Genomic DNA, 14,133 nt, shown 5'->3' with positions numbered 1-14,133 from the left:
CCAGCGAAGGTCACGGCGTCAGGTGCAGGCGGCGTTACCGGATTCAGCAGCGGCGTCAGTCCGGAGTTGTCCGAAGTCGATTTCCTTGGATTTCCACCAGCTTTCCTTTCAAGGGCCCAGGGACTGGATAGGGCACCACTTGTCAGAGCAGGAGTCTTTCCAGAGACTCCGGGTGCTGGCAGAGAGAAGTCTTTGCTGTCCCTGAGACTTCAAACAACAGGAGGCAAGCTCTAGATCAAGCCCTTGGAGATTTCTTCACAAGATGGGAAGCACACAAAGTCCAGTCTTTGCCCTCTTACTCTGGCAGAAGCAGCACTGCAGGAAAGCGCCACAAAGCACAGTCACAGGCAGGGCAGCACTTCTTCCTCAACTGTCAGCTCTTTTTTTTTTTTTAAGGTTCAAAAACCTTTATTAAGTGCTTTAAGTAGGCGATACATAGGTTTTTAAAGAGTGGTACCTCTTCCCTTAGGAAGGGCAGTCCACTTCAACTTTGTTTCACATCACATTTTAACAACACAGTCAGTTTACATATGAAAGAATTAGTAAAGGGGGGTTTGGTTTCTTGGGGTTGTGTGGGGAGTTCAGTGGGAAGGAGAGATTAGGGTTTACAGTTCTTCCTCCTTCTCACGCTCCTTGTTGTCCTTGTCTGTGCAGCTATCAGCTCTTCTCCAGTCAGAGTTTCCTCTTGGTTCCAGAAGTGTTTCTAAAGTCTGTAGATTTGGGTGCCCTTCTTATACCCATTTTAGTCTTTGAAGTCACCTTTCTTCAAAGGGGACTCACACCTACTTGTGAAATCTTGCCTTGCCCAGGCAAGGCATCAGACACACAGCAAGGGGTTGGAGCCGGCATTGTCAGAGGCAGGCACAGTCCTTTCAGATGAGAGTGACCACTCCACCCCTCCCTCCTAGCAGAGATGGCTAACCAGGAAATGCAGGTTACACCCCAGCCCCCTTTGTGTCACTGTCTAGTGTGAGGTGAAAAACAACCTAACTGTCAAACTGACAAAGATAGGGAATCCACAAGCAAGAAAATGCTCACTTTCTAAAAGTGGCATTTTCAAACGCACAATCTTAAAATCAACTTTACTAAAAGATTTATTTTTTAATTGTGAGTTCAGGGACCCCAAACTCCACATGTCCATCTACTTTCTAGGGGAATCTACACTTTAATCATATTTAAAGGTAGCCCCCATATTATCCTATGAGAGAGACAGGCCTTGCAACAGTGAAAAACGAAATTGGCAGTATTTCACTGTCAGGACATATAAACCACATTACTATATGTCCTACCTTATCCATACACTGCACCCTGCCCTTGGGGCTACCTAGGGCCTACCTTAGGGGTGCCCTACATGTAAGAAAAGGGAAGGTTTAGGCCTGGCAAGTGGGTACACATGCCAAGTCGAATTTACAGTGTAAAAATACACTTACAGACACTGCAGTGGCAGGTCTGAGACATGATTACAGGGTTACTTGTGTGGGTGGCACAACCAGTGCTGCAGGCCCATTAGTAACATTTGATTTACAGGCCCTGGGCACCTCTAGTGCACTTTACTAGGGACTTAACAGTAAAACAAATATGCCAATCATGGAGAACCAATTACGTACACATTTTACATGGAGAGCATAGGTACTTTAGCACTGGTTAGCAGTGGTAACGTGCTCAGAGTTGAAAAGCCAACAGCAACAGGTCAGAAAAAAATAGGAGGCAGGAGGCAAAAAGACTGGGGATGACACTGCATAAGCAAAAGTCCAACACGACCCCCTACCAGCCTAAAGCCAGGGGAGAACAATCAATACCTTGATGTACTTCCCTGATTGGGCGATAGAACAAGGACCGAGGCCCACAACAGCAGGGGCATGTTCCAGTTCTACGCCTTCCTGACTCCAGTTGGATCCCTCTGTCCATACTCTCAGGGCCCACTAAGCTAACCCATGGGGAACCCTTCTCCACATCGGCAGACACCATCTGTGCAGCACCTAACTTTACTTTGTTCACAGATGTATCCCAATGGGCAGATAGTACCACCAGGGCCAACACAGTGGTGTTGCCCACTCCACCCCCGGGGTGTGACTCTCGTCCCCCCTCCAGGGGCAACTCTGTCCACCAGGACAGCAAGCCACGGTGGCCCCGGACAACTGTCAGGGATGAGAGCCGGACCTCAGACCTCTCCAACCACTGTGACTGCGGAGAGTGGGGGGCGGTAGCCCCAGGTGCCTGGCACCCTTTGACCACTCTCTCTTCCACCAGGTCAGGGATGACAACCTGACCCTGGTCCTCCCCACTGGGGCTCTGTACCCTCCCTGCAGAAGCGGCACCCCCAGAGTCAAAAACTGTCAGGGTGCTTGTAGAAGCAGTCCTGCACAATTCTTCCACCAGTGTAGGGCTGGTAACCTGCAACTGGTCCGCCATCCTGGGGTCTGTACCTTCAGGTTGGACCAGGGCCAGGGGTGAGGCTTCCCTCCCCCTGCCCTCCCTTCTGGGATCCTGCACCCCCCAACTAGGAGTGGCCCCCTCAGAAGGCAACATGGGATGGGCACTGTTAGCAGTAGCCCCTTCCTCCAGGTCAGGGGGGACACCCTGAACCTGATCCTCCAGTCCAGGGTCTGTACCCACAGACTGGACCACCGCCTGGCAAACCAGGACTTCCTGGGGGGCATACCTACCCCCACCAGGTCAGAGTTTACCCTCTGAACCTGGTCATCCAACCTAGAGTCACCACCCTGCGGTTGAACTACTGCCTGGCACACCAGGACTTCCTTGGGAGCACACTTACCCCCCATCAGGTCAGAGTTTACCCCCTGAACCTGATCATTCAACCCAGAGTCACCACCCCGCGGTTGAACCTTACCCCCCTCTAGGGACACACTGTCCCCAAGGGCCACACAAGAGTCAGACTGGCGCAGGTCCCCTGACCTCTGCCCATCTAACAGAGTCTGGATTCCCCCCAACCCAGAAATGGTCTCACCAAGGTCATTCCTGGGGGGCTCTGCTCTCAGAGCTGACCCCTGACCCTCCAGGTTCTCCACTGGGGTCCGCAACCCCCTCTCAACCCTCTGTCTGGACTTCTGCACCCCCTCACTAGGAGTGGTACTGCGAGACACCAGAACTGGTAGGACGCTGGCTACAGCCGCCCCCCCCAAGTTCTCCTGACACTGGTGGGTCTCCCTCAACAGATGGCCCTATGGTACAGGCTAGGCTCCCCTCCTGGTGTTCCCTCATGGAACCCTCCAGGACCTGGGACCGGATTTCGGGCACCTTGGGCCTCAACCCATCCCCATTCCCTCTCCTCTGAGACTGGACATGGGGTCTCTCACCCATCCCACTACACTGGGACCTACCTGGGACACTACAATCCTTCCCTACCTCACCTGGTTGGGAACTACCTAGACCACTCCTCTCAGGAGCACCCCCAAATGCATCTTCAGACTCTCTGGTACTCACCCAGAAGTCTGCCTCCATTGTAAGCTCCCTGTGGTCAGATAACTCACACTCCACCTGGTGTTGGCATAGCTCTGGAAAATAAGGACTAGAAATATGCTCTCCAGCAAATACATCACTCAGCCCCTCACATGAATTAACCAAAGTACCCTTCACCCAACCATCCAGTGACTCTGCTTTGAAAAAGCACCCCACATCACCCTCCTGAGACTGGTGAGACAGTACCTGACTGTCCCTGACACTCAACCCACACTCTTCTGGGATGTCTTCACACTCCATAACCAGGACGTCTACCTGGGGGGAACCCCTCTCCCTGTTACTCTCAACTAGAGTCAGTAGAGTGTCCTTCCCACTAGTAGGAATATGACTCCCCGTGCCAGTTCCCCAATCCACCTCAGGGACCCTGTGCGCCACTGGAGCTATCCCATACCCTTGAACCTCCTGGTGTGTGTTAACTCCCTCCTTCAAATAGGGCACCACATCTCTGGGCATGTGCACTTCTTCAGCAACACTGGATATAAAATTGTTGCTGCCACCATTCCAGCTGGTTTCAGCCCTCATGACTTCCATCTCTTTCAATTTAAGCTCATAAGCATAAATCATCCTCCTTTCCTCAAGGACTGCTCTTCTCTCATCTAATCCTTTCTCCAGATTGAGCTTCTGTAGCTCCAATTGATATGCCCTCTCTGCCTGTCTGTCCTGCAATTCTCCAGGCGTCAGACCTTTGGAGGATACCCTGCTACCTGCCCAAGAGACTCTTTCCCTGGGAATAACAGGTCCCCCCACTATACCATTATGTACTGATTGCTCTCCCTCCTCATCCTCATCCTCCTCCTCATCCTCAGTGTGCCCTCCAGTGTTTCTGGTTGTCACCCAGGCCATCAGTGCCTTTTTCAGCTCATCTTTCTTGGAAGAGCTCTTAATGGGACAACCAAAATTTTTACAAAACTGCTTTAGCTGAGCCTTGTTATAACTATCCAATTGCTTCAGGTCAAAAACAGCTTCAACTGATGCATCTCCAAGTAGAGACATGATGAAAGGTAAAAAGAGTGCAAAGTTCCAAATGCAGAAACAAGTTCCCAAATGAAGTTCAGAGTCAATCAAAGATCAGCGAAGAAAAACAAAGTGGACGTAGGGAAAAAATCCACAAAAAGAGAAAAAGCAAAAATCTTAAGACAAGCAGTAAGTGGTCACGTAGTGGTCTGCACTCAAAATAATAGTGTGCACTCAATCACTGTATGTCAAGTACAAATACAAGTCCAAATCCCAACCGCTGATCACCAATGTTAGAAATGTGGTCTTTGGTTGACAGTCCGGTTACCCCCTGTTCAAGCAAGGACCCTTACTCTAGTCAGGGTAAAAGAGAATCACCCTCAGCTAACCCCTGCCTACCCCCTTGGTAGCTTGGCAGAGCAGTAGGCTTAACTTCAGAGCGCTAGGTGTAAAGTATTTGTACCAACACACACAGTAACTTCATGAAAACACTACAAAATGACACAACACCGGTTTAGAAAAATAGCAAATATTTATCTAAACAAAACAAGACCAAAATTACAAAAGCCCGACATACACAAGTCAAGTTATGAATTTTTAAAGATTAAACTAAAAACATAGAGCTTAGAAACAAAAATGCTTCGATGAGATGTTAACACGGCGTTGTGACGGAGTCGTTCCCAACAAGCCGACACCAGCGGCGCCGGACATGGAGTCGTGTAGACCCCCAAGTACAGTACCTTTGGTGAAGAGTGAAAACAAGCCAATGCATGAAGTCTGGAATTGTGGCGTCTGTGCAAAACGTTGAATCCGTGCACTTCGAGCGGCGTCGGTCACGACGTGGTGCGGCGACTTCCACGGAGTCGCGGACTTCAGTGGGGCTGCTGCGGCGTTGGGCCTGCGAAGAGCGTCGCGTTCCAGCGAAGGTCACGGCGTCAGGTGCAGGTGGCGTTACCAGATTCAGCAGCGGCGTCGGTCCGGAGTCGTCCGAAGTCGATTTCCTTGGATTTCCACCAGCTTTCCTTTCAAGGGCCCAGGGACTGGATAGGGCACCACTTGTCAGAGCAGGAGTCTCTCCAGAGACTCCGGGTGCTGGCAGAGAGAAGTCTTTGCTGTCCCTGAGACTTCAAACAACAGGAGGCAAGCTCTAAATCAAGCCCTTGGAGATTTCTTCACAAGATGGAAGGCACACAAAGTCCAGTCTTTGCCCTCTTACTCTGGCAGAAGCAGCACTGCAGGAAAGCTCCACAAAGCACAGTCGCAGGCAGGGCAGCACTTCTTCCTCAGCTATCAGCTCTTCTCCAGGCAGAGATTCCTCTTGGTTCCAGAAGTGTTTCTAAAGTCTGTAGATTTGGGTGCCCTTCTTATACCCATTTTAGTCTTTGAAGTCACCTTTCTTCAAAGGGGACTCACACCTACTTGTGAAATCCTGCCTTGCCCAGGCAAGGCATCAGACACACAGCAGGGGGTTGGAGCCGGCATTGTCAGAGGCAGGCACAGTCCTTTCAGATGAGAGTGACCACTCCACCCCTCCCTCCTAGCAGAGATGGCTAATCAGGAAATGCAGGTTACACCCCAGCCCCCTTTGTGTCACTGTCTAGTGTGAGGTGAAAAACAACCCAACTGTCAAACTGACCCAGACAGGGAATCCACAAACAAGGCAGAGTCACAAAATGGTTTAAGCAAGAAAATGCTCACTTTCTAAAAGTGGCATTTTCAAACGCACAATCTTAAAATCAACTTTACTAAAAGATTTATTTTTTAATTGTGAGTTCAGGGACCCCAAACTCCACATGTCCATCTACTTTCTAGGGGAATCTACACTTTAATCATATTTAAAGGTAGCCCCCATATTATCCTATGAGAGAGACAGGCCTTGCAACAGCGAAAAACGAAATTGGCAGTATTTCACTGTCAGGACATATAAACCACATTACTATATGTCCTACCTTATCCATACACTGCACCCTGCCCTTGGGGCTACCTAGGGCCTACCTTAGGGGTGCCTTACATGTAAGAAAAGGGAAGGTTTAGGGCTGGCAAGTGGGTACACTTGCCAAGTCGAATTTACAGTGTAAAAATACACTTACAGACACTGCCGTGCAGGTCTGAGACATGATTACAGGGTTACTTGTGTGGGTGGCACAACCAGTGCTGCAGGCCCACTAGTAACATTTGATTTACAGGCCCTGGGCACCTCTAGTGCACTTTACTAGGGACTTAACAGTAAAACAAATATGCCAATCATGGAGAACCAATTACGTACACATTTTACACGGAGAGCATAGGCACTTTAGCACTGGTTAGCAGTGGTAAAGTGCTCACAGTTGAAAAGCCAACAGCAACAGGTCAGAAAGAAAAAAATAGGAGGCAGGAGGCAAAAAGACTGGGGATGACCCTGCATAAGCAAAAGTCCAACAGAGAGGAAGATGACTGAGTCAAGACGGAAGGTCATTGATGAAAGGACTGGACACAAAGAACTAAAGGTTTAATTGCCTTCTGTTTGTGAACCTACTCAGAGGAAGAGTGGAACGTATTCCGATGGCACTCAAACAAAGACACATTCTGCCCTAAATGGTCCTGTGGCAATAAGAGGGTCACACAGTCAGCCAGCCACTTCACTCAACAGGAGTGCGAGCATGGAGGGCATAGATGGGGTGTGTTTCTGTTTCATCATGAAGGATCCGGAAATGCATAGGCTCAGAGTGTCATCAGAACAGAGTTTGTCATTCTTTTGGGAAATTAGGTAATGTTGGACTGTTGAGAAAAATAGGAGTAGATTGCACCATAAGTGTTAGACCATTTGTTGAGGCAATTCAGCCAATCACCTATTGGGTTGCTCCTATAAAGGACTTTTCCAACCACTTTCACATCAGCATGCTGCTGGAACACAGAAGACAACAAGATGACTGCCTGCAGGAGGATTACCATCTGTCTACGAAAAGAGTAAGACAACCCTCCATCCTTCTGAATGTTTTATTCTGAAAGCTACTATCGAGATGAGAGGAGCTGATCATTTTGGGACCACAGAGAGAAAGGGGTTGAGGTGTTTTTTTATTTTTTATTAAATAGAACAAGCAAGACTGGTTTCAATAAAACGTTTGGCTGTTGGTTGGAGTGGAGGAAATATCTTTTCCCCCACTTAAATCCTTGGGCTGGTGTGCAAGGAGCAGTCTCTAAAGATTTCAGTGTATTTGAAGCAACAGTACTTGAGTTACAGAACATTTCCTAGTAGTTCTGAAAATGTGAACGTTAAAAATCTGGTTGTTGGTTGCAGAGGGTATGGGCTCTCTTTAATCAACAGCCACAATCCTGTCACTTTGAACTACTGAAGTCAGTAAAATAACCTGTCTTTAACCTTCTGGTAGTTTGCCACAGAAAATGTCAGGCTGAACTCAAAGTCACTGTCTAAAGTATTTATGTAGCACGTAAGTAGTAATAAAGTCCAAACACAACATAAGAAAAATCGCAAACCATTTTAGAGTAATATAGTAAAATGTAATACATTATTTGACACCAAAATAACAAAAATCCCATGTGCAGAAGTGTAGCTTTTCAATTTTAAAGATTTAGGTAAAATAGTGCTTAAAAGCACAACACACCAACTGTGGTGCAAAAAACAACAAAGGTGATAGATGAAATGCTTTAATTGATTTTAGCCACTGGCAATCCCTGAACTGGGACACAAACAACCTAGGACGGGTTTTGCATAGTTAGGGCTCTGCAGCCAGGTATAGCTTTCTTCCAGTGGCACAGTGAGCCCGGTGCCCACTTCTAGGCATACCCGGAATACTTAGGGCGTCAAATGAAAAACAACAAAGTTGATGGATGGAATGCTTGTATTATTCTCAGCCTCAGGCAATCACTTAGGGCCTCATTCCAATCCAACGTTTTTGGCTCACCATGCCACCTCAGATGTGAAACCGAGCAACTGCCAGTGGCTGTGATTAATTCAAACATTCCATCCATCACCTTGTTGTTTTTCCATTTGATTCCCTAAGTACACAAGATATGCAAAGACGTGGGTCTGAGGCTCATTGTGCCACTGTTATCAAGCTATGCCTGGCTGAATAGCACTAACTAGGGCGAAACAGGTCCTAGGTTGCTTGTGTTCTGGTTCAGGGAGGACCTAGCCTGGCACTTCAAGATGTATTGTTCCGATGAGGAGCAGGGTCCAGACTGATTTATATTTGGTTGGGTCCAAATGGAGGTGGCATGGTGGACAAAAAAATGAAGGATGTGGCCTGAGCGGTTGCCAGTGGATGAAATTAATTCAAGCATTCCATCCATCACCTTGTTGTTTTTGCATTTGAAGCCCTAGGTGAGCCAGGTATTTCCAGAAGTGGGTCCCAGGCTCACTGTGCCATTGGAACCAAGCTATACCTGACTGAGAAGCCGTAACTTGGGCAAAGCTGGTCTTGGGTTTCTTGTATTCCAGTCCACGGATGACCTGCTCCGGCAGTTCGGCTGCACTGTTCTCATGAGCAGTAGTGTCTATCAATCAATCATACCATTTGCAAATCTCAGCACTATCATCCAAAACAGTATCTGGGAGCTGTGGGTGCTGTGTCTCCATTGAAAAGCCATACCTTGAGTCTCCTTCTGAAGTCTGCCAAAAAGAGAGATGTTCGGAGGTTGAAGGGCAGGCTGTTCCAGGACTTATCTGCTGTTTAGGAGAAGGAGCAGCCTCTGTTGCTTCTGCGATGGATGCGGGATGGATACGGGGTGTGTGTGCATTGAAGTAGGACGGCCCTAGGTTGTGGAGAGCCTTGTATATGAATGTGAGGATTTTGAATTGGCATCTCTTCAGGACAGGGAGCCAGTGGAGGTTCCTGAGGTGTGGGGTGATGCTTGAGTGCTTGCGGAGTGTAGGAGACTGGCTCTCTGTATAGTGTACACAAACAATATATGCTGTGCAGAGAGTCCAAGCAACCACACCTTGGTATCCAGGGGCAAGAATATATCACCCTATGTTTTATTTTTGTGGTGTCTTGGTTAAGCAGTTAGGCCAATCCAGGAGTTGTGCTAAGCATTTGTTGTACTCACAGTATCAATACATGTCGACAAACACTCTGAAGAATAACTCAAGACCAATTTACAAAAATACTTCATATTTTCATAACATTTTTAAGACCAATGTCATCAAAGTCGGGTACGTTTTTTTTAAGTTATGATTTTTCAAAGTTTAGAAAATGTTCTATTTCTGTGCATAATTACTCACCATAGGAATCAATAGGAGAAATCTTTAAAATTGCATATAAAATCAAGCAATGCTCTCACAAGTGTCACCTTTTGTTTCTAGGTCAAGGTCATCGAGAAGTCCTGTGGGCCAGCCGGAGGAGTTTTAGGAGGCTCCCGGTTCTGGTGGTAGCAATGGCTGAAAGTCTTGGATCTAGTGCGCCACAGGGAAGGGGACTACTTGGATACACACTGCACAGGGGGACTTAGAGGTAAGTCCAGTGAGTCCCCTTGGAGGGTCAATGTTGCTAGATCACTGGTTCTCTGATGCAGGTGCCAGGGAGGACAGGTGCAAAGCAGATAAGTCAGCCAAGAGTTGTGTGAAGGAGCTTTTGGGGCAAGGTGCAGGAAACTATGAGGGTGGACTGCAGGTTAGCAGGGCCACTCTGGGGGGTGGTTCTTGGGTGTCCTGAGCTCACTCTTCTGGTGCTTACTTCTGATCCTTGGAGAGTCCGGTGTAGACTTTTCTTCTTGGTGTCAGACATGGGGGGGTCCAGTACCCTAGGCTATGGCACATCTCTACCACTGGAGGTCACAGTACCACCAAACTTGGCACACTTGCAGGGTTTGCCCTCTGTGTGTGTTGGGTGAAATGTAGTCCCACTACTGTGTCTAGTTAATTGGTCAGCAGCCAGTCTGTGAACTGGATTCACTTGGTTTCATGCCTGCATTGTGCAGGGAGTAATGTCTTACCTCAGAGGAAGGTTGTAGGGGATCTTTAGAAGGTTGGAGATCCTCTGGGGTTTCTTTGAGTCTGTCCGATGTCCAGTTGACCCCAAAATGGCGTTTGTCGAGTCCCGGGTGCAGCAGGCAGGGTTTGGTGCCTTTTTCTTCCGGAAGCCGGACTTCTGTACTTGAGCCTTGGGTCTTCTTTGTCGCTGGCTTTCTTGTGTCTATTGAATCTGACTTCCAGATCTTGGGATACCCACTAAATACTGTATTTAGTGGGCTTTAGAGGGAGTTCCTGATAGTGGCCAATGGGACACTTACCTTTGGGTGGCTACACTCACTATGTGACCACTTCCTGTGGGAATGAGTTACATTCCTAGCCCTAGTTGGCCATTTTCCTCCCATTCAAGATGGATGAAAATGAAATGGAGTGGTCATCTTGCCTGTCACACTTGGAGGGTAGTGCAGGTTGAGGATGGCCACTCCCCATATCATTGTGTATTTTCTTGCTGTTCCTCCCACCATAAGTGGGGTCTGGGATGGGCTGTGGCCTTCTGCTGCTAGCAACAAATGGGTGGAGCAGAGCTTCAAAGGCTGCATGGCATTTGAAGCTTCCTGCCAGAGCAGGGCTTTGTTTTCTGGTCCCAGAGCTCTCACCCCAGGGGGGATCCAGAATCATGTCTGGTGGCTGGCTGGTTTGGACTAGCTGGCAACCATGCCAGGGGGTGTAGGTTTTGCAGGGAACTTTACATGCATAAGGTCATGCACTTGCATTGGCAGTCAGCAGCAGGCTGGTGTGGGGGTCCCTTGGAGGGGCACAATTTGTGCTACAGCTCTGGGGGACCCTCTTCTGTACCCAAGCCCTAGGAATCAGGGGTACCATTTACTAGGGGCTTTTAGGGGTGGCTGAAGTGCCAAACATAGTACAGTTTTGGGGAAAGAGATCTGGTCTTGTGAACCTGTTTAGCAGTGGCCCAGGACACATTCAGTTCAAAACCACATCATTTTCCAGGTGAAAAGTGGGGGTCTAATCATGCAAAAAGAGGCCTCTTCCACAGGGAGGTAAAAGGTTTGTATGGAGATGGAGATACTTAGCATGTGGGTTAGCTCCACGCTAATAGTACTGGCTCTGATTACATATGGCTGGTTCCAAACTGAGGTGGTATGGAGGGAAAAAACAATGGATTGAGATGTAGCCCGAACAAATGCCAGTAGCTGAGATTATTTCAAGCATTCCATCCTCCATCTTGTTGTGTAGTCTGGATGGGGTGTTCTGTAGAGTCTGGAGTCTTTAAGTAGGTTGGAGGACACTCCAGCGTAAAGAGTGTTGCCATAGTCGATGCAGCTGGTGACCAGGGCATGCATGACTGTCTTTCTGGTGTCGGTAGGGATCCATTTGAAGATGCGATGTAGCGTACAGAGGCTGTAGAAGCAGGAGGATGCTAAGAATATGAGCTAGTTCCATGCTAATAGTATTGACTCCGATTACATACGGCTGGTTCCAAACTGAGGCGGCATGGTGGGAAAAAACAATGGATTGGGATGCATCCCTAGCGAATGCCAGTGGCTGAGATTATTTCAAGCATTCCATCTTCCATCTTGTTGTTATGTGGTCGCACCAACCCAAGACAAGTCACAAGTTCAGGCGACTGTGATGGAGCATGGGCAGGATACAGGGACCAAGTTACCCCCTTGTAGAAACATACCTTAAATCCTGCTTGTGGAGTGGTGTGAAGAAACAGAAATCATCAGAAAAAAAGTCAACACAAAATATGCGAGGTCAGTGTCAATGATGATTCACATAGTGTTGGCTCCGATGAGCTGCGAGGGCTGTGGTGCGTGCTTGCCTCAAAGGTGCATCGCATAGCAGCAGTGCCGATGAGCTGAGAGGACTGCGGTGTAGACTTGCATCGAGGCTGCATCATGCTGCATCAGAGCTGCTGAGAAGCTGTCAGATCCGTGTTGAGAATATGTTGCACAGCGGCGGTTCAGATGAGCATATACATACATGGGGCCATAAGTATCATTATTAGAAATAAGGATTACCTAATGTTGATTCTCTGTGAATCACAGTTAGGTAATCACTATTCCTAACTCCATGAGTTTCATTAAGAGTTTCCTAATGGGTCGCAAATTGACCTACCTCATTAACTTTAATGAGGTAGGTCATAATTTGCAACCTATTAGGAAACGCAAAAATCAAAGGGATGGTGGCCTGCTGGAGTCAGCAGACTACCATGTCTGAGATTGTTTTTAAATGAAGCTAAATTTGTATTTATTTTTTAAGTGCAGCCCGTTTTTTAAAGGAAAACGGTAACAGTAGGCAGTGGTCCCTTGGTTCACTGTCTGCTCCTAAAAAACATTTTCGGATACCATTCACAAATGGGAAGGTTTTCTGTAAGGACACCTTTCCATTTGTGAATGGGTTACCACCTACTTGAAGTAGGTGGTAAAAGGCAAATGTTTTGTGATGCATTTCAGTCACAAAACATTCTTGTATAACATTGTGATTCGGTATTAGGAAGGAATGCCCAAAACACTCCCCTTCCTAATACTAAATCGTATGTATTTGCAATTCCAAATTGCATTTCGGTAACATGTTACTAAGGGCCGTATGTACTAAAGCATTTTCCCATAGACACAAAATGGGTAAAATCCTTTGGTACATCTAGCCCTAAATCACAAATTGAAATTAATACCTACCAAAGGAGCATTTTACCGGTCGCAAACTGCCTGATTCTGCAAATCGGGCCATTTGACACTGGTAAAATGCATGATACATCTGGCCCATTTTTCTTAACTTTAATATTGATTTTATGTTCTGATGTTCACACCACATATATATTCTCAGAGGAAGCCCTTAATGTGTGTGCCAACCTACCAAGAAGGAGCTCATAATTCATCAAAGGAATCGCTTTTGCCTTCTAGACTAAATTGTTTTACTTCTGTGGAAACTTAGGCCTATATTTATACTTTTTAGAGCTGCATTTGCGCCACATTTGGATGCAAAAGCAGCGCAAACTTTACAAAATACAATTGTATTTTGCAAGTTTGCGCCACTTTTGCATCAAAAAATGAAGTAAATGCGGCGCTAAAAAGTATAAATATGGGCCTTAGTCACAATTCACACCAAGGCTGGAAAATGTCTCCACACTAATTTCACAATCTAGTCCAACAAGGATATTGGTTAATACCTATCTCTTCCTATAGACTGTTTTGTTTATTTGACATGGATGCCATTGAAAGGAAACCCATGAAAAGGTAAATTTATTGCTCTATTAATATCCTGACACCCATATGGACTAGCTGGAGGCCTCAAAGATCCCTCTGGTTTGTCAGTGGCCAACTTGGATTGTTGTCTCCTGAAGGGAGAAACAAATACTGCACAGCAACAGCTTATCTCAAGGAGTAGACTTACGGGAGGTAGCTGGTAAAAGAGTGGATAACCTTTGTAATTGACCAACCCTTTAATTTCAGGTACATTGCAAAAAGAGTGTGCTGCCTCACATCAAATGAGCCTTACCTTGCATACACATTATTCAAAGTACAACATCACAAATAGAAATTTGGCGGCAGATTTATGAAAAGTGGCGCTGCACCTAGTGCAGCACTACTCTTCTTGCACCCCTTAGCGCCCACCTAACTCCCCCATGTTTGCACCATATTTAAAAAACAGTGTACCATGGCAGTAGTCAGGGGTACTAGCGTCATAATTTGTTACGCTAGTCGGGCGCTTTGCAGGATTAGCGTAAAAAATTGACGCTAATCCTGCAAAGCACCCAGAGGCCCATT

General features: G+C 47.1%; 1 protein-coding gene across 1 annotated transcript in view; it reads right to left on the bottom strand.

The window, feature by feature from the left end:
- LOC138303636 (alpha-2-macroglobulin-like) overlaps positions 1–14,133 on the bottom strand; it is a 133,922-nt gene that overhangs the window by 83,391 nt on the left and 36,398 nt on the right. The window lies entirely within an intron of this gene.

Source organism: Pleurodeles waltl, chromosome 7 (genome assembly GCF_031143425.1).
Source record: "Pleurodeles waltl isolate 20211129_DDA chromosome 7, aPleWal1.hap1.20221129, whole genome shotgun sequence".
Lineage (NCBI taxonomy): Eukaryota > Metazoa > Chordata > Amphibia > Caudata > Salamandridae > Pleurodeles > Pleurodeles waltl.
The sequence above is the reverse complement of the archived record's forward strand: the minus strand, read 5'-3'. Positions and strand labels throughout refer to the sequence as shown.